At 33.3% G+C, this 23,717-nt stretch overlaps 1 protein-coding gene across 1 annotated transcript in view; it reads right to left on the bottom strand.

Moving 5' to 3' along the window:
• The window catches only part of LOC129222763 (putative fatty acyl-CoA reductase CG5065), a 93,797-nt gene extending 71,204 nt beyond the window's left edge, over positions 1-22,593 (bottom strand). The window contains exon 1 of the mRNA XM_054857292.1: positions 22,479-22,593. The gene's annotated coding sequence lies outside the window, so the exon portion shown is untranslated. The remainder of the gene's footprint in view (positions 1-22,478) is intronic.
• Positions 22,594-23,717: the final 1,124 nt, after the last annotated feature.

Below are 23,717 nucleotides of genomic sequence, written 5' to 3'. Positions count from 1 at the left end.
TAGAGACCCCTAGTCACGTGACTCAACAACGACGAATGGTTGGCACGCTTTGCGTGAAACAAGAGAAAGAAAACTGATTTCTTCCAACGCTTTGCTTTAAAATCTATCACGTGACGTGGGGTCTTGGTTTCATGTATGAAAGTCTTCATTCCCTTCATTTTATCTCAATGACTATTACCAACAGAACACAAAGAGCAATTGCTCGGGGTCTAAAAATCATTCAATTCAAAAACAAATTATGAATTCATGAAAAACTCTTCTAACACGCGTACATGTACCCACTTCAAGTACGTCCAATTGAGGCAGTTTACGTTTCCCAAAAAGTCGACTCATTGCAGGTCTTATAAGAAAAAATACCCATGCAGGCAAATTTTTGACCAAACTCTTTAGCAGGTGGAAAAAGGAACGGGCATTATAGTTTTTCCTCTTTTTCCAAAGTTAAGTCAATTCTTAGCATTTCCTTTGTAAAAGCGCTTATTAGGTTATTCAGTAACGCGATAACAGGATAATTCACAATACATCAAAGAGCAAACGATCTAAACAAAACTTGAATCAATGAAATTACGAAATTCACGCTGAGAATTTTTGGTCCCATACGTGACGTCTTATATGTATTTCATTAAAAACAGTAATTTAAAAGGGGTAATGAACAAAATGTTTTTGCTTAACGAATTACCAACGTATGTGTGATTCCTTAAGAAAACGATTTCGTCATTACCTTTTAAAATTAATACTTTTTGATGAAGTATATGAACCGTCAAGAGGGGGCAAAGTGACAAATGTAAAGATAAGAAAATGTGCTTATCACTCTTTAATTAAAATATTTAGAGATATGAAAAATGTTTGTGAAATTTAAGCGTCCGATTGTCCCGCACGTGACGGTGAAATGGCCCTTTTTAGCAGTTTTAATCCCTCTCTGCTTGCAACCTGAAAGTTTTTAAACTGCGTTCAACCGCAATGGGTAGATATTTTAAATTTCTAAAACTTAAGATAAGCAGGGGTAGAAGTGACCGACTTGTCACATATAGGACATTTTCCGCAAAAAATATAGGACAAATATAAGACACATTATATGAATATTTTTGCTATGAAAAAAGAAATAATACATACCATATATTATTTATTTATTCTTATCAATGATTTTGTTTTAAAAAAAAACCTCAAATAAAATTATTCCTTACATCTGAAATGACTTTCCTGTAGTTGAAGGAATAATTTTTGAAAAAAAAAAGTGTACTTTATAGACGAAATAATTAAATAAAATTTGAGCAAAGAAAATTTTTATTTTTCTTCCTCACTCATGATCGAAGTACTAATTTCACTGTTATTTGATTTTATATCTAAACTGAACCCTTTAACACTTGTGTTAAGAACAAACAGAGCTTGAGAAGGATCCTCTTGACGTTTTTCAAGAGTCTTCTTGATGCTTGAATGTTTTAGCATGCTGCCTCCATTGCGAAAATCCACTATTGCTTATGGGCACTGAACAGTTGCAAAAATGGCAAAAAGCGGTAAAATCATCTTTTCCTTTAGTGCACCATGCATCAAAATTTGTACTATTAATGTCCTCCTGGTTCAACAACAACAAAAAACGGAAATATAGGAAATATAAGACATTTTTCAAAAATATAGGAAATATAGGATGATTTTGATGCTTTTCTTGAAAATATAGGAAATATAGGACTACTTCGACCCCTGGATAAGTCCAGGGTCCGTGTTCTTGTATTGGTCGAACTGCTCCTTCGGGTGGGTAGAACCATGGCTATCTGCGACCCTTTAACGGCTATCCAAAGGGGAGTAAAAGTGCGTACAACAAGAATTTTCTGAGACTTCCGTCATTTAGCGCTGACCTCCTAGGGTTCTTGTGGAATTTAAAAGAATACATAACTACAGTAGCAATGGGTAGACAAATCAATGCAATGAGGAAATAGTCTACAGATGCAGTCATTTCGATTACATCAGAACATAGCCTCAGGGCTTAATTTGCATCATAACTCACAAGAACTCTTTTTTTTTTTATATATATATATACAGTGAAACCTCCGAATAGCGGACAGTCAAGGAAGGGACTAGAAGTTTTGTCCGTTATTGGGAGGTGTCCGCTATTAGGAGGAACTACTTAATTTACCTTTTTCAAAATGGGCTGTTGTTACCTTTGTAGAACACAATCGAAACAATTGCGAAAGGTTTACTACATTTTACGTCAAGTGTAATTAATCTGTTTTTTCTTTCTAAAGGTATACTGACAGCACACACTTGTCTTAAAAAGCATTTAATCAATAAAAGTAATCAGTTAAAACAGTTTGACATCTCTTTTTTGCAATACCAACGGCGGCGATTCGGCGGAGCAACCCCCCCTCCCCCCACACACTTTTTATGGTTAATTTATTTATTTTATCTCAAGTATCACTATTGCATGAATGACAGTTGGCAATATGACCTTGAATATGGGCAAATCTTTTTCATGTCTAAAAATTAAACAACCCAATGAAAACACGGCGCCATAAAGCCGCCTACTACCGGCGCCGGTCTGCCCAATTGCATCTCCCGAGAGCCCCAGTTAGAAAAAGCGCCCAGTTTCCTCTTTTTTATCTTAACTTTTAAACAGTTATTGTGTACAAAATTCATTAAAATCTTAAGAAAAACGTACGTTAATTGTTAGACTGACATCAGTTTTCACTTATCTGCTTCTACTCTCAAAACTAGCCATAACAAAATTATGACTTTTTCTTTTCTTTTTCATTTTTTGCTGCCCGCAAAAAGTACCATGTCTTTTAGTTCTTTTTTTTTCTGCCCCAAATTTTAAGCCCCAATCGCTGCTTCTGCCCAATACCACTCTTTTAATTCCAAGAAACAGTGATAAGGAAATGAGGGGGGGGGGTGGAATATCAGTTGTGGAGGATGAACAGCTTTGTAAGGCAAGCAGTTACTAAGATATTCTGTGAAAAGAAAAAAAAAACCGGAAGTGCTACGATTGCAAGGGAAATTTTTTGTGAAATAATTGTCCGTTATTCGGAGTGTCCGTTATTCAGAGGGAATGGCCTATATTGAGGGACTGGGACTTGCAAAAATGTCCGTTAATTAGAGGTGTCCGTTATTCGGGAGTGTCCGTTAAGGGAGGTTTCACTGTATATATATAAAAGAACTAACCCCCCCCCCCGAAAGTCGGGTCTAGCTACGCCACTGAATATAGGACTCTAGAACTTTTTTTTTTCTTGTTTTCAGCCCTGGAAAAGTCAAACCATATTTTTAGTATTCAAAGAGCAGTACGATGCATTTAACCAGCAAACAAAAGGTCAATAATAACAGAGCAAATAAGGAAGAAAAGCTACATGAAACGAGAAAACCATAGCAAACAAGGAAGTTCCACAACGTTTTACAAACAAGACATTTTTTCATATCTATTAATGCTAATCAGGATAGGGCAGCAGCATTGTGTCAGTGTTTGGATTTTTGTCAACATCTGCACAAGTTGAAATCAGCTTCAATAAAAATAGCCAACGTGAAATCTTTACTAATAATATAAGCGGAAAGTCTTCTTTTCTTTACTAATAATAGAGAGGAAAGTCTCTCTGCCTGGATGTTTGTAGGATGTCTGTGACGCGCATTAGCCTAGACCGTTCGGCCGATTTTCATGAAATTTGGCAAAGTTAGTTTGTAACATGGGGGTGTGCACCTCGAAGCGATTTTTCGAAAATTCTATTTTATTCTTTTTCTGTCTTAATTTTAAGAACATTTTCCGGAGCAAAATTATAATAAGATGGACGAGTAAATTACGAAATTATCATGACGTGGAATGGGAGAGCGAATGAACATAGCCAATGGGGTAGTTTCCAAAAAATTAAAAGTATTTTTTACTGAAAAAGCATGCTTAAAAACATAGGATCTGATCATTTTTTAAATAATTTGTTAAGTTTAATATTTAAAAAAAAATACTTAAATCGGTACGCTTTCATTTCTGCCGATGACATCACACATGGTGAAATGCCATTCCATGTGGCCATTCACAGAGCAAAATATTTAATTTGCATCTTTACTCACGTGTATTGCAACGATATGGTTGATAGCAAGAATAGAGCGCAATTGTTTAATTCGCTACTCGATTATCATAACGTGGAAACACTAGAAAAATGCGCCAAAATGCATCATTTGTGACGTCAAGACCACGCCTCGTTTGAAAAATCGGACATTTAAAAAAATTAAAAAACAACTTTTGGGAAAATGTAAGTATTTTCTGGGTCCATGTTATTATTTCTGCTTATTCTATCAATTTCAGGAACCAAAAGTAGTACTTTTGACTGAAGGAAACAACCACATTGGCGAGAAATTCGTCATCCATTATTTGTAAATATACAGGCGAACCGAATGACCTTTTAATTTTCAATTACGGGCAAAGCCGTGCGGGTACCACTAGCATGAAATAAATTAATTTTCATATTTTCAGTTCAATCTCTCAGATTTACGGATCGAACTAAATATTTAAAAAAAACAAACAAACATTTTCAAGGATACCTTTTAAATATGGATTCATCTTTGTAGGTCTTTAATTAATGGAGACATCAATTGAAAACCCAATTAGCATTCTTTCTCGAATTTAGATGTGAAAACAACCTTACACATTTAAGATTTCGATACCAATTGAATCGGTAGTTAGAAGAAAGGAACAAGCGCCAAATATGAAAATTTGAATTGTAGTGGTAAAAAAGGGTTTGAAGGTTGGCTCACAATGTAAGGTGGAAGAAGAATACAAAAACCTATATCTTCATGAGTACAATTGAGTTTACAAAATTCAACAGTTGGAACAAGGGAACAAAGACCGGATTAGTTCCCTTGTTCCAACTGATGAATTTCGTAAACTCTTCAAACTACCAATTCAATTGAAGAAGCAATCTCAAGAAGCAATTGAATCGCAAAGAACGAAAATGGAATTTTAGCAAAGCTTCTTAGTTAATTAGAATAACTAAAGTCACTAGCACACCGACCACCCAGAATTGACCTTCCCTAGGGGACTTTGGGGGGGGGGGTCACAGCAGTGAGACGAATATAAATGATTGTATTGGGATTGGCATTAAATGTAAAAGCTAAGAATTCAGGGGGGGGGGGGTTCTCCACCTCCTAGCCACTTACATGCTCGGACTGGCCCGCCTGCCCAAGGGCAGGTGTACCCTCTTTGCTATTTAAGATAAAATACAATGCAAACGCCTCCGCTGGAAGAAAAAAACTTGATTAACAAACGCAAATGAAAGTTTTCTAATCGATTCGAAAGTTTTCTCCCTCACCCCAATTTTACATTTGAAAACTATTCAAACTACTCAAACTATACTTGCTTCTCCAAATAATCTTCAAAGATCAAGTAAACTTATGCGTTTTGGAGCTTTGCGTTTTTCGAAAATTTGCTGGAGAAGATACCTTTATTTTTTTCTTTAAAGTTACCAAAGAGGATCTACAATCGCGTGTTTGAGATTCCTATTCCGAAAAATTTCCTGGGGAGACTCCTAAATCTCTGATCAAAATGATGGTCTTTTTGGAACTTCAAATTCGAAAATATTCGAAAATATTCGATTCCCTTTTGTTCCGCTAGCGTCATTAAGGATGGCCTACAATTCCCTTATCTCCTAACATCATCGAAGTTCGTCTAACGTCAAAAACTGAACTTTTAACTGCTTTAACAAGTTTTTTTTGTGTTGATAGAGACGGTAGTGGATGCCATTGTAATACAGTTGTCGAAGGTATTCATCAGTGAATCTGTTTCTGTACTGATTTTTAATGAATTTCATGCTAGAAAAATGTAACTCACATCGACATTTAACAGAGCATTTTTTAACATAGTGACTACGCAAACTCCAATGCCGCCTGGAGAAAAAATCTGTCACTTACTAGAAGATGCAAAATTAAACCACTGGGAGACATTAGAAATTCAGCTCGTGCTAATTCATTATTTTTTGTAAATTGCATCCCCCCCCCCCCACTTCAACTTCGAAAATCGAGTGGAACGTCTCTGGGCTCCATGTCTTCCTCTAAAGTTACCAAAGATAGCCTACAACTTTTTAAGACTTAAATTTCAAAAAATTTGTGGGGGAAGTTCACTAAACCTCTCTTCTCCCTTACATCATTATAAAAAAAAAAAAACATGATCTGAAATTGCGTTAGAGCTTCAATGTAAAAACATTTCTGGAGAGGGAACCGGGTTTTGAATCTCATTCATTCTCCTACGTCATCAAAGAAGTTTTCTACAATTGCGTTTTTAGAACCTCAACTCCGAACTTTGCCGGGGAGATCTCTCGAACCCGCCGTTCTATCAGAGCCCAATTTCCCAATAGACAGAGCAGGCAGTTGCCTAGGGCGGCAAATTTTGCTTTAATCTCATTTTTAAATTATTATTATTGAAAATAAAACATCAGTTCTTTTTTAATTTTCCCCAAAACAGCGTCATAACTGATTCTAACTTGTTAGAAGACTGTCGAAACCACAGAAAATGCGGTGTGACAGACTTCCGGTAATAGGTAATCAGTTTCAGTTTTAGCTTGCTAGAGGGACGGGGTACATCTTCACTGTTTGCTTCTTTTACTCCAGATTTAACTCGACCTATGGTCGAAAAACTGAGCTTCTATCTCCAAAGAAAAAAAAAAGTTACAAAAGTTTTCAGTAATGTCAAAAAGAAAACTGTAGGACAATCCTTTCACTTTTTACTGATAGATTTAATGAAGAAAATAGTGCCTAAATTTTAGTTAAGCCTAAAAAATTTCGAGCTAAAAACGCAAATAACTCCCGCCATATTTAAGTTAGAGCATTGAAACAAATTGTGGAGAACGCGGAAAATTCTACCCTTTCTAACGATATATAATATTAATATATGCAAGTAATTTTTCACCCCTTTAATAGGCAATAATAGGCAATTTACGCGAAATTTGAGCTTAAAAAATTAATTATAAAAAACTAATTCGAATTTTAAAAAATAAAACCCCAGGTGCACACCTCGGGGCTCTAAGTAATATTGTACAAAATTTCAAGGCTTTAGGTGCTGTGGGGTATGCTGGACGCATATAAGCTACCTTTACTCCTGTTCGGTCATAGGAAAATTTCAGGCCCTCTCATTGGCTTATTCGAGTGTCAATTAAAGCTTCAAAGACGCCATTGTAATGTTGCTAGTCGTCTTTCGCACTGTGTTTCTTGTTTGTAATCTGCTAAATACGAATAAGCATTTGCAAATGATATCTTTAATTGAATGTTGCCGGCAAAAACAGCATTATTATTTCCAATCAATTTCATTCTTTGCTAAACAAATGAAAGTGCCTTTGAGCAACTATGATTTGAAATAAAAATAGGTGGCGCCATCTTCGGGCAAAAGATGCATATTTTACGACATTGTTTTGATTTAAATTGAAGTTATTTTAAAAATAATTCTCATGGTAAATTATTTTGTAGATGGAAAAGAGCGAATTCTGCAATTTTTCATATTCTTAATGATATTTAACGCAATTTAAACAGCTCTTCTTAAAGAAATGATTACCATTTAACTTAATAATAAATACTTCTAGTAAATAATTTAATACATAATAATTTCTAATATAATTTTCTCTTGCGCCAATTTATTTCTAGCTAATTTCTGTTGAATATGAGTTAGCATTCAAGAATAAGACTTCCAATTGAATTTTGAATGAGTCTGGTAAACATATCCTTCTTGTCTTCTTCTCATTTCATAACTCATAAAAGAAAATAATGCTCTGTTTTTTTTTTAAAAACCTGTAAAATATATAATTAAACGAATAAACAGCATTATCTTTAAGCAAAAAATGGCGCTTTTGAAGAAGGAGCTATTGGAGTTTAATTTAACTCATTTGTCAACTAATTCTCAATGTAAGTTTTTTTTAATTAAACAGCAAATTCTTTATCTTTTAATATTCTTCATAATATTTAAAGTTATGTAAAAAGGAATAGATAATTTAAACTCTTAAATGAAATAATTGAAAATAACATTGAAAAGCAATGTTTCATAATGTAAAATTATATATATGTTATTTCAAGTCAAACTTTCAGAAATCGCACCGTTTGTTACCTTAAATTCATTTATTAATAATTTAAAAAAATTATCACACACAGTTGATGAGGCAATTCAAGAGAATTTCATGCAGTTTCATTTACTATTTAACTTAAATACATTTGGGAGAAAAAAAGTTTCACAAAATTCGAAAACTTGAAAACTCAACCATTTTTGAGACAATTTTGAAATCAATATATGACTTTTAATGTATTGTAATAAAAAATACAGCGAAATTTTTTAGACTGGTCCATGAAGAGAACTGCAGCTGTTAAATATTTTCAGCAAAATTAGCAAAAAAGTTTTCCTTATGTTTTTGCTGTACTGCTGACAAGACCTTCGTGGTTTCATGAATAGTTCTGAAACAATTTGAATGTAATCATTCAAAAACATTAAATATCATACATTCATTGAAAATTTTTTAAAGTATTTAAAAAAATTGAATTTAATGAAGGTGGAAGCCTTTCTTTTTTAAATACAGACATCTCAATTGTTTTAGCATTTTATAAAGAGTACACATCGACTGTTTATAATTTAATTCAGGATTATGAATTTAACCAGTGAAGACACACATAAAGCAATCCAACCAATGAACGATAAGATAAACAAAATATAGACAAAAAAACGGATTAACATAAAAAAAAATGGACAACCTGTTAGAGAGCTTAATAAAGCTTTTGACCAATAACGATATGATATTTTGTTCACCTGACTTTATCCAATAGTAGTGCGCGAACAGCTGATTCTTTTAAACAATCTTTGAAGTAAAGGATTAGTTTTTTTTTTTTTTTTTTTTTTTTTTGTAAAGAAGGAAATTCTCCCAAAACAAAAAGGAACTTTTCCAGATGCACTCACTACTCAATTAAAGGTCTTATTCTTGAATGCTAACTCATAATAGAAATTGGCTAGAAATAAATTGGCACAAGAAAAAATATTAGAAATTATTATGTTTCAAATTATTCACAAGAAGTATTTATCATTAAGTTAAATGGTAATCATTTCTTTAAGAAGAGCTGTTTAAATTGCATTAAATATCATTAAGAATATGAAAAATTGCAGAATTCGCTCTTTTCCATCTACAAAATAATTTACCATGAGAATTATTCTCAAAATAACTTCAATTTAAATCAAAACACTGTCGTAAAATATGCATTTTTTGCCCAAAGATGGCGCCACCTATTTTTTTTTTTTTTTTTTTTTTTTTTTTAAAGCACAGTTGCTCAAAGGCAGCTTTTATTTGTTTTGCAAGGAATGAAATTGATTGGAAATAATAATGCTGTTTTTGCCAGCAACATTCAATTAAAGATATCATTTGCAAATGCTTATTCGTATTTAGCAGATTACAAACAAGAAACACAGTGCGAAAGACGACTAGCAACATAACAATGGCGTCTTTGAAGCTTTGATTGACACTCAAATAAGCCAATGAGAAGGCCTGAAATTTTCCTATGATCGAACAGGAGTAAAGGTAGCTTATATGCATCCTGGACGCACGTCCGCCACAGACTTCCTTCCAGAATTTCTTTGAAACGTTACTTTTATTTACTACTAGCCACCTGCGGCGACCAGCTGGTTCGCCTTCCTACGCCATTTGCCTTTCTATGCAAGCAGCCACGTACGGCGCGGCGGCTGTTTGGCTAACTTGTCATTTAACTTTTTACTTCAAATTTTGCCGCCTTCGGCGGCTGTTTAAATAAATTTTACAGCAGTATTAATCAATCCATCTGTATCTTTTTTTGTGCCATTCACATTTTTTCGCCAAGATTGCTGCCTTCGGTGGCAATCCTTTACGATCTATCTCTAAATTTTCTTATCGATCTCTATTTATTTTAACCTCCCCGCCCATTTCCTAATAAAAACAAAGATCACTCAAAAAACCGCTTTTTTTATTTCAGTAGAGCATAAAAAAAAGTTATCTCCATAATTCCCCGTAGGGTGCAAAAAGTGCGTTTGACAAAGGAAAAAAAATATCACTGTTTTTTATTGAATTAAATGCGCACAACTATGAACTGTACAGTAATATAGTTGCAGCAAAACGTCCAACTTGGGGGGGGGGTGGAAAAAGAAATAAATGCAATCCCTAAATAAAACAAAACAAAAAAAAAAGAAAAGAAAAGAAAAAAGCAAGCGCTGCCGGAAAAACACGTGGTCATCACTTCATAAAATGTAAAAGCTGTATAGTAAAAAAAAAAAGATTAACATAGTTTGCGATTCCGATTCCATCGTAAATATCGAATCGAAATCCAAAAAGTCTCGTGAAAATAAGTGCATTTCAGTATTTAAACTGACTTTGGATAAATCAATTAAGTGGAAGGGGCGGCAGATTTCAAATCTGCCTAGGGGATGCATGAAGCTAAATTCGGCCCTGCTTTCTATAACGTCATAGAATAGAACCTCTCAATATGGAAACTGAACTAAATAAGGAAACTGCTATTAAGGAAACTGAACATTTTGTCCCATAAATAGAGGTGTCCCTTCTTCGGATGTAGGAGGTTCCCAAAGCCGGCACTCTGGGGCTCCGCGAACGCGAAGTGTCCATGAAATCAATATATACTTATGTAATGGAGATAGGCTGGGTACCGCGAGAAAATTTTAATACTTCAAGGGGTGCCGTGAAACAGAAAAGTTTGGGAACCTCAGAATTACATATACAGGATATTAACTTCGTTTAAAAAAACTAACATTTAAGATTATATACTAAAAATTCTGCATTTTTTATGCATATAAAAATCAGAATCATTTGAATTTCAAAACTTATTCTTTTAATAATTAAAATTTAATCACAAGTCTGGAAAAGCGAAGTTTTGTAATGTACAGAAATTATTTTGAAGTAATTTGTCAGATAAATTTGTTTGATGTGATAAATTTTACATAACCTAATAACTTTAAATAACATTTTAAGGTTATGTATTTACTGTGGTTATGTAGCAGAATAAACTGTGTACTATAAATATGAGGAGAGAAAGATATTATGAGCGAAACTTTATTCCAACTAACTAGATGATTGCCATTGTAAAACTTCAAAAAGTACTTAGTGTTGCCAAACAATAATAAAGAAATACATGTAAACAATAATACAACTTTAACATGGAGTAATTTTTCAATGGAATACAATTTAAATTACAATAAGTGTCTTGTCATGGCCCTTGCATTTTCCGTCGGTGCCAAGACTACTCGATATAAACAGGGGTGATTGTGAGTTCATCAAAAAATACCTGAAAGTTTCAAAGCTAGAACGGGGGGGGGGGTGTAATCTTTGGCCCTTATTACTTAAGTGCACCTTTACCATAGTATTAAATAGTTCTGAGTCAAAATATTGTGTGGACATTTAATTAAATTTTTAATGGGTTACAAAGTTACTTTTGAGTGGTGTTATACAAATTATCCTGACATTTGTCCATCTTAAGGGATAGGTGTCCATCTTAAGGCTCTTGCAGGTATATTTGATGAGTATTATATAATTTTTTTAAAAAATGCGGAGGTAGGAAGATAAAAGCATAACAAAAAAAAAAACATAATTCCGGTATTTTCGGATATAAAAATACCGGAAATACGTCCGAAAATACCGGAAATTCGGTAAAACACCGGAGCACAATCACCCCTGTATAAATTGCGCTGAGAAGCATGCATAAGCAGAAATTTTTACCAACCTGCTTTATTGTACTTATCAAACCTTCTCTAATTAATAGTGTGACAAAAAAGGAACCTTGAAGTACAAGAAATTCAGTAGTTTTTACTCATTTACTTACGAACTTTTGTACTTATTCTCTGGGAATACCTATTAAACGGAGTATCCTTCCCTTAATCAGCGACAAATACATGGAGGCCCCTATTCAAAGGGACTGACTGGGACCAGAAAAAATATCCCTCAAGTAAAAGTGTCCTTTAAAGAAGGTACTACTGTAGAAGTTTGTCTAAAATTCTGTTTTTGGAATTTCAATATCTGGAAGAGATCCTGCACCGCTCTCTTTGACATTACCAAAGTGGGCCAACAATCATGTTTTAAAAACATTCAGTTAGAAAAAATTCCGGCGAAGAGCGTTCTAATTTCCCTTACCTTAAAATCATTTAATTTTAATAAATAATGCGGATTTTGTGCTTTTTAATCTGCCTCTCCGCCGATTACAGTCAAATTAATTTTGCTATAATTATTTGGTAACATAAATAATGACTACAAAACTGCATTATCTGCTTTTGTCAACTTGTAGTTTTCACTTTAAGTCAATTTCTTACTTTTAATTTTGACCCATTCCATTACTTATTTGTCTTTTAGATTAGTCTTATGACAGATAAAAATCTTTTATAAAAAGCATGTATTCCTGTGATTAGTGAGCTAAAATTCAGTCAAAAAATTGTAAAACTTCTTGATGACAATGCTAAGTTTAATTGCTATACCCCTTAATCGAAGATCTGCACCCACTACTATGCAAAAAGTAAAACAAATGGAAGATGAACTAGCGCCTGAAAATGTAGAAGAACTAATGAAGAACAAAGAAGATATTTTCTTTATTCGGTCAGTGAAAAGTGATCGTATGGCAACTTTTGGATAAAACTCTTCAAGATCAAGTTGAAAGAGAAGAAACATGGTTACATCAGCAGGGTATAAGATAAGCAAAGAAAAATAAAAAAAAAAACAGTTTGGATTTAACATCAAACGACATTCTCGCTTCAACTGATTCTGATGAGCAAAACATAACGAATGACAAAAAAAAAACACTAGTTTTGAGGGGCTCTCAACAAGTTCTATAACTTATCATTGCAATAAGAGAACAGGCACAAGTTTATTCATTCTACATGATGTAATGAAGAAACCTAATCTTGTTTATGAGCCCAGCACAACAGGCAGCTTACAGTGGCTCCCAAAAGTGTTCGTGAAGTTAGAAATTTTTTAGTAAAATCGAAATAACGCAAAACCGAATTCGAATATAAATCCAATGTTTTTTTCACATCATTCTTATGTCATTCTAAATAAAACCCGGTAGTTTTTTCAAAATATTGACAAATCTTTTTGAAATGGTCAAAAAAACAAAGAGACAGAGAAATAATATACACCACAAAAGTCTTTGTACACTCAAATATTTTCGAATAAATTCATGATTAAAATTTATTACACGTCGTTTTTTTATTAGTTTTGCATTGTGTTGACCCTTAAAAGTCATTTGGCTTTAATTTTTTGTTTATTTTTTTCTTAATATTGTGCTTATTACTTTAAAATGGCTGGTATTCGTAAAAAACCACAAACACCATTCGAAATTTGAATTTTTTCCTCACATTAGAGGTAAATTGGTTTAAAATGTCTCTAAATTAGTTAATTTATTCCATTCTATAGTAAAGTGCTTGATAAAATGCTTTTAAGAAAATAATCGACCGAAAACAAGGTAAGAAAAGGTCAACCAGTGAAGTTGACAAAGCGTGATCGAAGATTTACAGTTAAAAAATTTATGAAAAATACACATTTGATTGCTGTAAAAGTTTCTACAGAGTTGAATAAAAATTTTTACACTTAATTTTCACCTAAAATTGTTCGCCAAGTTCTCGGATTAGCTGGATTAAATGGGACCTATTCCCGCAGAAATTTTCTTGGCCGTGAGAAAAACAGAAAACTTTCGCTTTTCCTCGCAAAATTAATGATAAATTAGCTCAAAACGTTTTGGAATTATGTCTTACTTACAGATTGAAATGAATTCAACATCTTTGTCAGCAAATGTGGTTCAATCATTGCCAATTTAATCTATGAGCATCTTATTTCTTGGAAATGCACACAAATGTTGTAAACATGACATTTGGTACAACTTCATCCAACACAAGCCATAATACTGTGGCCTGCGTCAATGTGCAAAAGAAGCTAGGACATGCACTTCTTTGGTCAGCTTGCTGTCATCATATAGGCGAAATCATTTTGACCCATGTGTTTGATGATTTAAAACTAGAGGCTTCAAAGTCTCCAGACATATCCCTGTTTAAACGATTCCGTGATAATTTCAATCATTTTGATCTTGATCATAGCCAGTTGATACCATATGTCACAAAATCACTGAATGAAGAAGCAGAACACATAGTTTTAAAAATAATGCAATCGAGACAACAAAATATGCCTTAAATTTTGAAAAATGCAAAGATTGTTATATGGAGTTTGTAAAACTTTGCATACTATAACTCGAATCTTCCAATATGAGACAAGAAATAAAGTCGTCTAGGAACCTTGCACAAAGCACGTTGGATGGTTAAGCTTTTATACACAACTAGCTGCGTTGCCCGGCTTTGCCCGGTCTACCATGATATTAAAAATTGTGTCAAATGTCGTATATTCAACAATCAGGCTTAAATCAATGAAAAAAAAAATCATGTAAAATTTCCCTTCCGAAAAATGACGACAGATATTAAAATACTTCTAAGGAATCAAAATGAGAAAGATGGATTTAAAAAGCGTAACCATGGAAACACAAAATAAAATAAGTTTTAAAATGAGAAAGATGGAAAGAAACATTGGATTCAATAAGCGTTGCCGCGGAAACGAAAAATAAAATGGTTTAAAACTTGAAAAGACAACAGATTTTTGAACTTCATTTAATTCGCTTGTAACTTTTTTTCTAATTGAGATAGAGGGTTAAATTTTTGACCTTAGGTCGAATTAGATCTGGAGTAAAAAAAAGCAGCTCTTTCCAATGGTGTCAAGAAGAAAACTGTGGGACAATTCCTTCACTTTTTATTGGTGGATTTAATGAAGGAAGTAGTGCCTAAATTTCAACTAAGCCTAAAAAAACTCGAGCTAAAAACGCAAATAACTCCTGCCGTAATTAAGTTAGAGCATTGAAACTAATTGTGTAGAACGTGGAAAATTCTACCCTTTTCAACAATATATAATATTACTATGTGCAAGTCGTTTTTCATACCCATATTCAGGAATTTATGTGAAAATTGGGCCCAAATTGGAACTAAAAAAGAACTATCCATCGAATTTTTTCCGAACTGGTCTGCAAACCTTTTCCGGACTTAAAGAAACAAACTGTGAAAATTCCAGCAAAATCGGCCTGGCAGTTGTCGAGTTTTACGAGTTCAAACACACAGACGCTTTTTGGAGACCTTTGCAAGTCACTGCTGGTATCTTACAGAAGAGATGGTGCCATTTGTCCTGTGGTGCAAAAAAGTTCCTGCACAAGAACAAAAAGCCATAGCTAATGCACTGCTAGCAACAAAATCAAGTTTCACCCATGCTGGTTTCAAGTTGAAAGGTAGGTATAGCATGGGTTTTGGGAAACCCAAATTTCCAAAAAATGTCAACATGAATACTAGGCTTTCTGATTTAATTTGATTCTTGGTTTTTGTTTTCTTTGTTGAAACTGGATTCAGATTTTTTACAAGAAGAAGTTTCAGTATGGCCAAATTCTACATCCTACACCACATCCTTTGCAAAGTTACAAGCACTAAATGTTATCAGTGACTGTGCAGAGGGTGTGGTCAAGCTAAATAGTGACTTCATCAAGTCCTCCAAAATGGGAAGAGCACTAACAGCATGTTGTACAAGTTGTCGAACAAGATCAACAAAAGGGAAAAAATCTAAGAAAATGAATAAAAAATTGAAATGAATCTAAAATTGAGTGCTCGCAAGAATTAAAATAAAGAAAGCAATTAGTGCATGTACATCTGTTCTTTTGTTGCATCCTATATCAATCTAATATTCATATTTTTGTTAGAATAGATATTTATTTTTCCCTCATAATACTGTTTTTTTAATCAATTTTTATATTTTTGGGACCAAATAGATATTATTCAAAACTCATGAAACTTTATGTACACATACTTTTTTTAGCAGTCGGAACAAAAATAACATAGGTAGAAACAATTTCTAGAAAAATTTTTGAAACATGGAGGGTTTGATGCATCCTAGTGAACAGTCAAACCTCATGAACACGAACTCCATTAAGAAGTCAAAATATTTCGTGTTAACCGAATTTCGCATTAATTGATTTCGATAGTTACCGGATTTTATGTAAGCAGACAAGTTTTTTTTTTTTTGTTTTTTTTTGTTTTTGTGTCTCAGAAAATATAAGAACCAAAGTACTTTTGTACAAAAATGTACACCCAAGCATTAAAATTGATAGTTTAAGTAAGAGACACAAGTAATTCGAAATAGGCAATGGCTATTTGGACCATTTCTCTACGACAGTGCATTTTCAAACTTCTGATTTTTCCTTGATCACAAGACTGGATTCTCACTGCAATGTTGAAGGGTAAAAAAGCACTTTATCGCTTTTAGACCTTAAACCTCTGCATGGGCAGAACAAGTGTCCAGCATTAAGCAATTTCTTCTTTTTTTTCACAAAGAAATTTTAAATCTAGGTTTGTCGGCCACTTGGTAAATATTTCATTGTTCATCCAAGCATTTTTACTGTAAGCATAGTCATAGTCTACAGCTAAAGTTTGTACTTTCTTGAAGCAACGTGGTTTTCCCAATTTTCCTACACAAGAAGAGGAATTTGCTTGCTGCAATCAACGTTGCTTGCATTCAAGTGCAGATCCTTCGACTTTCAAAATTAGGACTTCATGTAAAAGTATGAGGATTTTCTTTTCTCTCTTCCCTTTTTTCTTCAAGACCTTAAAATTTTCTTCTGCTTATGCAGGACTTTGTCTAAATCATCTTCATGTAAAGCGGTTGATTTAACACTAATTTGTAGCTTTATCTGATGGGGAATGACATTTCGTGCTAAGCGAAATTTCCCGATTAATGAGTTCCTGTTAAAGGGGGTTTGACTGTATATCACTTTTATAATCTATTTTAGATCTTCCGTTAACAGTGTTTAAGAATGGTTGATGTTGATGTGGATCTTGAGGGACTGTTATTATTCTAATGGAGCGTTTAGAGAAGTCATTCAAAGGGGAATTTCTTGAAGTTATTGTACCAATTCTAATGAGATTTAAAACAGAGAATGTAGACGTTTTTTCAAAAAAATGTCTCATTTTGAGGGGGGTGTTGTAACTATTATCTTTTTTTAGATAAATATTTTAAGAGGGGTTGTTGATGTTATTTTAAAACGGCAATCTTTATTCTAACAAGTATTTTTAGAAACTTATGTTCTTAAGGGAATTTCAGGGAATATTTTCCTGTTTCTTATGGAGAGTTAAGAGAGTGCTTACTCATTCTTATGGAATTTTTAGAGGCTGTTGCCCTTTCTCTCATGGGGATCATTAAGGACTGGTGTCCTCACTTAATAAAATAATTTTAGGCACTAATGTCAAGATTGTACTGGGGAATTTGGGGGACCTCCCTCTTTTTTTGTAGGAAGAATACGGATTAAATTAGTTTTCTTTTTCCTTAAATAAAGCTTTCAATTTTAAGTGCAATTATTTTCCACGGTTTTAATGTATTAGTAATGTCTTAATGAAAAGGTGGCAAGTAGAGGAGCCGCCCCGGGCTGCAGAAACAGTAGCTACGCCATTGACTGTATCCCTCCCCTCCTCCTTCGATATTGTTCCATCCCACAGAATTCACAGCCTAAATCCGCCTATGTTTTAAGCTCTAAGGCACTGCAAAGCTCACTAATATTGATACAGTATAGGACCCCAAGTCCACAACACTCGAGACCACGACCTTTCCGGATTTAAGATCCTGATCCAAAAAATAGCAAAAATTATTGTATAGTGCAATTGATCTTGTTTTTCTAACATTTGCGCAGCATTTTTTTTTTCTTTTTTATCAGTCAATCTCAAGGAAAAGAAAAAGAAGAGATTATTGACATTGGCATATGATATGTCTATCATTACAATAAATAAATCATATTTATGCTGAAAAATGGCTTTGTATTTTGACTCAACATGCTTCGTTTTGTATACAAATGATACAATGAACAGAAGTTATTGTTAAAAGATCGCTGCCCAATTACAGCACAATGCTAATATTATGCATGAGATGTGGCTTCAATTAAACAGAAAAATAAGTTATAAGTACAGTGTTTTCAACAAGTAAGAAACAATTGTTATCAATTTTGAACATTTGAATTTTTTTTTTTTTTTTTTTTTAAGTTTAACAAAAAAAGTTCCAGATTTCGGAACATTCCGAAATTGGGGTCCTATACTGGAAATCAGTTAAATCACAAGCTACTGGAGAAATTTTTGCAAAATTGAATTCAAACATAAAGTCTTTTTTTGTGTGTGTGTGTTTGAATAATCAAGTTAGCTAACAAGCAGAATGAATTTCTTTGATTACTCTGAGGTCGAACAGTCCAAAAGTTACACGTTAAAATGAATATCTTGCCAGAACCAGGAACAAGCAAGGTGGTTATAATTAGAAGAACATGCAATTTACCAGACAGCTCGGTTATTGCATCCAGAGATTGCAGTTTCGTTCTTGTTAGAACTCATCAGTCTGGAATTGTGAATAACCAAGCTGGTCTGTCAGCTCATTGAAGCTGAGAGTGACAACAAAAAGGTAGATAAAGGGAATTTATCTCAACAGCGATTGTCCGCAGCATGGAGGGGGTTTGATTCGTGAATTGAAGGCAAAGCTTGGGCATTTAGGAGTAAGAATACACTGGCTGGTAAGATAAATTCATTTTTTCTACCAGTTTGTTGGCAGTCTGAGCTTTACATTAATGAGATGACGTCTGCCTCCAAGCTTGGTTATTTACTATTGCAGACTGAGGAGTTCAAACAAGAACCAAACTGCAGTCTCTGGATGCAATAACCAAGCTGTCTGGTATATTGCATGTAGTTCTGGCTTAGGGACTGTAACTTCCTGCTAAATTGGAAGTACAGTAAAACCCCTCTTAACAGACACCCCTCTCATGCGAACAATTTTCAATTCCCCGAATTCCAAGGCAAATAACATTATTTAACCCCTGTCCTACGAACACCCCTCTGTTGTGGACAAAAAAATTTGTCCCGTTAGTTTCCGCATCTGAGCAGTTTTACTGTACCTTTGATACGCTTTCTTTACAAAAAAAAGAAATTATTTGAAACTTTCTAACAAGATTTTTATAGATTGTTAAAAACTAAAAAGAAAAAAAAAGGAAATTCATCTCAATAATATTCTACAAACATGGCAAACTAACAATTAAACTTCAATATTAATTTAAAAGCTTATTAAAAATAATGTCTACAGACAATGATTTTTTTTTTTCGTTCAGAATTATTCTATTAAAATAATGATTTAACCCATGATAATTTTAAAATGCATACTTGCCAACATCTACTGGAAAAAAATCCAGTAGATGACTGAGACATACAGCAATATTACTTTTTTCATAGTTAATTAGGGAAGAATCGGATTGTTTTTATTATCTTCCAGAGAATAATCAAATGCAAGTTCCCTTCATCATGTATACAATTAGGTGAAATGTTTAAAATCGAGGAATCTCCCGGAAAAAACAGTGAAGTTGGCAGAATTTAATTAAAATCGTACACATTCTGATGTTAAATTACTTCTGATGTTAAATTAGTGCTATACTTAGGTCATAGAAATAAGCGTACGAGTTATCGTTTACAAGGTTCAGTCATTAGTCAGGCAGAAAATGTTATGGATCTGGATATCTTAATAAATTAGAACTTCAAGTTTAGTGAACAGTGCAGCATTGCAAGTAACAAAGTCAACAAAATGCTTGAGTTTATCAATAGATCTATTTCGAACAAATCTAAGAAGGTTCTTCTGCCTTTATATAGAAGTTTAATAAGACCTCATTTGGAGTACGCTGTTCAGTTTTTATCTGAAGAAAGATATTTGGGTATTGGAAAGGGTTCAGAGAAGGGTAACTAGACTAGTAAGCAGGGTTGGCCAAATTGGACCCAATTGGGTTGGACCCAATGGGTTTTTTTGAAAAAACCCATTTAAAAAAACCCATTATTTAGCCCACTTTTGGGTTTTTTTAAATTTTCTGAGAATTTTTTCTTTTTTAAATAATTAGTTTAAATACTTTCACAATTTAAACTTCTTTAATTATTTGTTCTTTACCACAGACAATGAACATAAAAAATGAATTTTGAACTTTAATAGTATTTCTTAACTCTTAACGGCATTAAAAAAATACTTCAAAGATTTTAAATAAATGTATTTAACTTTTTTCTTGAACTGGTCAATAAATAACTCAAATTATCTCGACCAAGTCCTGTCACGTCTGATTTTCTCAATATGTGTACAGAGAAAACTAATCTAGTTAAAAGGCTTTCATGTGAATTATTTTCTGCTAACCAACACATCACAAATCTCGAATAAAAACAAGGTATATTTTTTAGAAATAAACAGATTTTTCAAACGGTCGACAGAACAGATACAGTATATTCATTATCTTACCAAAAAGTTGAATATTTCTAACTCTGTACACAGAAATAGAAAAACAGGCAGCATAAAATTCAAAGAAATGTCTTGATTAAGCTGGAATTCAGTAAAAAGGGATTTAAACTACTTGAGGTTCTACAGTAGTTTTGCATAACAAAATAAATACAATAAAGTAAAATGCAAAAAAAAAAAAAAAAACGTAGTAATTAAAAACGAACAATAGATTTTATCACTCGAGAAGTAACTTTGCCTTAACTGTTGGTAATAATGAAAATTAAAAAACCCGAAACTTCACCATACTTAGGTTTTTTCGTCTTTCATACTTTTCTTCAGAAAATGCTGAATTTTAACTAGTTTTCCAGCTTTTTTTCCCCGAAGACAATTTTTGCACTTTGTCCATATACTTACGCTACAATATGCTACAAGTACCCCACATTTTCCCTAAAAAAAGACAAAAAAACCCACATTTCTTTTAAAAAACCCAACTTTAGTTAGGTTTTTTTGGGTTTTATTTAAAAAAACCCAAAAAACCCTGGGTCCATGGGCTTTTTTAAATAAACCCGGGTTTTTGCCAACCCTGCTAGTAAGGGGACTTTCAGATTTTGATTATAATATCAGACTTAATAGGCTTAATATGTATAGCCTGGAGCAAAGGAGTGTCAGAGGAGACATATTTCAGTTATTTCAATTAATCAATATGAAAGATGCAAATGGATTAAATTTTTGGAAATTCATGGAAAGCAGGACGAGAGGTCATTGTTTTAGGCTATTTAAATCTCAGGCTAACTTCGAAATCAGGAAAAACTACTACTTTAGTGGGGTCGTGGGTACTTGGAACAGCTTACCGGAATAGGCGGTAATGAGCAAGGCGGTGGATAGCTTTAAGAGGGCCATTGATCTTCATTGAGAACTTATTAATTGACTAGGACCAGCCTAGCTGGGCCCAGAGCCTGTTGTTGATCGTCACATTTGTATTTGTATAAAAAGCTGTTATTTAACATAAAACAGCAATTATAGTTTATAAGGTCAGGAATTTTGTGCCACTAAACAAAGCTTCATGTTAAGTATTTCCTTTTCAATTCAACTCAAACAACAAAATTCATCTTCCCTTCAAAATTCTTAATAATATCTCCTAATCTTTCTGATTTCCAGCCTTTTTTTTATTACCTGTAGTTTTTCATGTGCTGATTACGGAGGAAGTTCATGGATTTTTTTGAGAACTTCATTTATTTTCTCACACAATTAAAAAAATTAAAATTAGAGAATATATTTTTCATGTCAGAAACAAAAAATTCTTAAAAAATAATTATAAATATGGTGTTTTCATCCACTTAACAAATATATAATCTCGTGCATATTCTTAAACAATTAGTGATGAATGATCAACACACAAATGCTATTTTCATTCATTAGTTTACTTAATTAAGCTAGATTTGTTCTGAGTTTAGATAAAACGATGTTTAAATCAACATGAATCCTCGTATCAAAACCACATTATTTTTTTACAAAACTAAATTGTTTCAAGCCGCGCAAAATGAAGAGATGAAAATGAATCTGTTGCTTGAACTGACAAATTAAATTAATTTACCAGAAAAAAATAAAGTAAAAAGAAATAAGTGAAATACAAACAAAAATAGAAACACAAAAAATACTCAGAATAAGCAATTATTAAAAATAGCAAAATGAAGTAAATTGTTTCTTTTTCCCATGGAAATAAATTTCCTCGGAATCTTTCATACCCCAGGAAGGGGGAGGGGCAGCTAAATACTGATCACAAGTTAGGATGAGTACAAACCAAAAAGTTTCATTTGCGACTAAATTACTTTTATTTCAAAAAGTAAACATTTAATTGAAACAATTTTTAAATGAATAGAATAGCGACTATTTAAAATATTTTGACGATCAAAATTAACTGCAGTTAAAATCATGCAAATCAATACACTAACGTAACATGTAAGATAAATAATGGGATTACGAATGTATAAATGACTGTAAGAAAAAGGAAATTTGTCTATCTATAGTAATAGTACATGCTTCCAGAATGTCAAACATTCTAATTACCGGCCGGAATCGGTACTTAGGCTTACACAGCAGGCGACATGTGACACAGTTGGTTCAAGAAGATGTATAATTTGGATCAAATAGTGAGAACAAACAAAAAAAAAAACTTACTCTGAGATAAAGCTATCTCGCGATATTAAAAAATTTAGTAAAGTAAGACTTTCCAATTTGTCATCATAACATCGATTCCAACATAACAATCACATAACCAATAGCAGACCTTTAACTAATGCCTCTCCCAACTCAAAAGCATTGCCACTTTTATTTAGCAAAATAAATATTAAACCGTCTGCATAATCCTTCTGCTTCACTTTTTTCTACAAATATTTATTATAACTGTTCCCCCCTCCCCCTTCTTCCTTTCTGTGGAGAAAAAATAGTTTTCAGAAATATGTACTTGACATTTGCGTTCCCATAGAAAGATCATTCTAGGCACGTAAGTGGTTTGTCTCATTTCTATGCCCTATCTCCTCCACTTTTTTCATTTCCTTTTTTCTTTTTCTTTAACTTTCTCTTTTTTTTTTCTTTTTTGTTTGTTTATTTCAAACTGCACTACCACTGGACCGAACGGGCCACCAAAATAGTCTCTGCTTTATCTTCTGACGATCTTTCTGACGTGCGCTTTGCACGTCAAGTAAAAAGACCTGCTGGAGAAAGCAAAACTGAAATTCGCCCCATGCATTTTTAAATTGTTGTTCGTATCCCCATTTCAATGTTATTTTTACGGGCTGTTGACCTTATTTTGATAAGCATTTTCAAACGGAATGTTAACACTTTTTAAGATACGTTATCCTATATTAAATGGGATTTCTAGGGATTGCAATCCTTTTCCAGATATTTAGGAACTCTAGCCCCTACCGTTTTCTTGAAGGAGCCTCTCGGATCACACAGAAGAAAAACTAAGGACATCAAAAAGCTTCATCTAACCAGGGCCGTTGACAGGATTTATGGGCCCCTATGCAACTTTCTTCAGGGCCCCCTAACTTTTTGCTTTAATATCCTCTTTCTCCACTCCGCTTCTACATAAATATCCTAAATATCGTCATGAAAAGCAAAACAGGCCACTTTTTAAGTTTTTTTCCCCCAACTATGTGTTTTTTCCTCTGGCTCATATAGCCATATACATGTGTGTTTCTATAAAATGTGTTTTTTTCGCGGGTGTTTTTTTTTTTTTTTTTTTTTGCATTTTATTAGACGAGGAGGGTTTTCGGGAGAGGTATGGGATCTCCTTTGAGTTGAGGGTAGAATATCTGAAATTTTAGGGGGTCCGGGGGTTTCTTCAACGGAATTTTTTTTTGAAAAATACATTTAAAAACTATGAGGTCATTTTGCGGCTTTTAAGAGGGGTAA

Source organism: Uloborus diversus, chromosome 5, assembly GCF_026930045.1.
Source record: "Uloborus diversus isolate 005 chromosome 5, Udiv.v.3.1, whole genome shotgun sequence".
NCBI classification, from domain to species: Eukaryota; Metazoa; Arthropoda; class Arachnida; order Araneae; family Uloboridae; genus Uloborus; species Uloborus diversus.
Note: the sequence above shows the minus strand (reverse complement) of the source record. Positions and strands in the feature narration are given on the sequence as shown.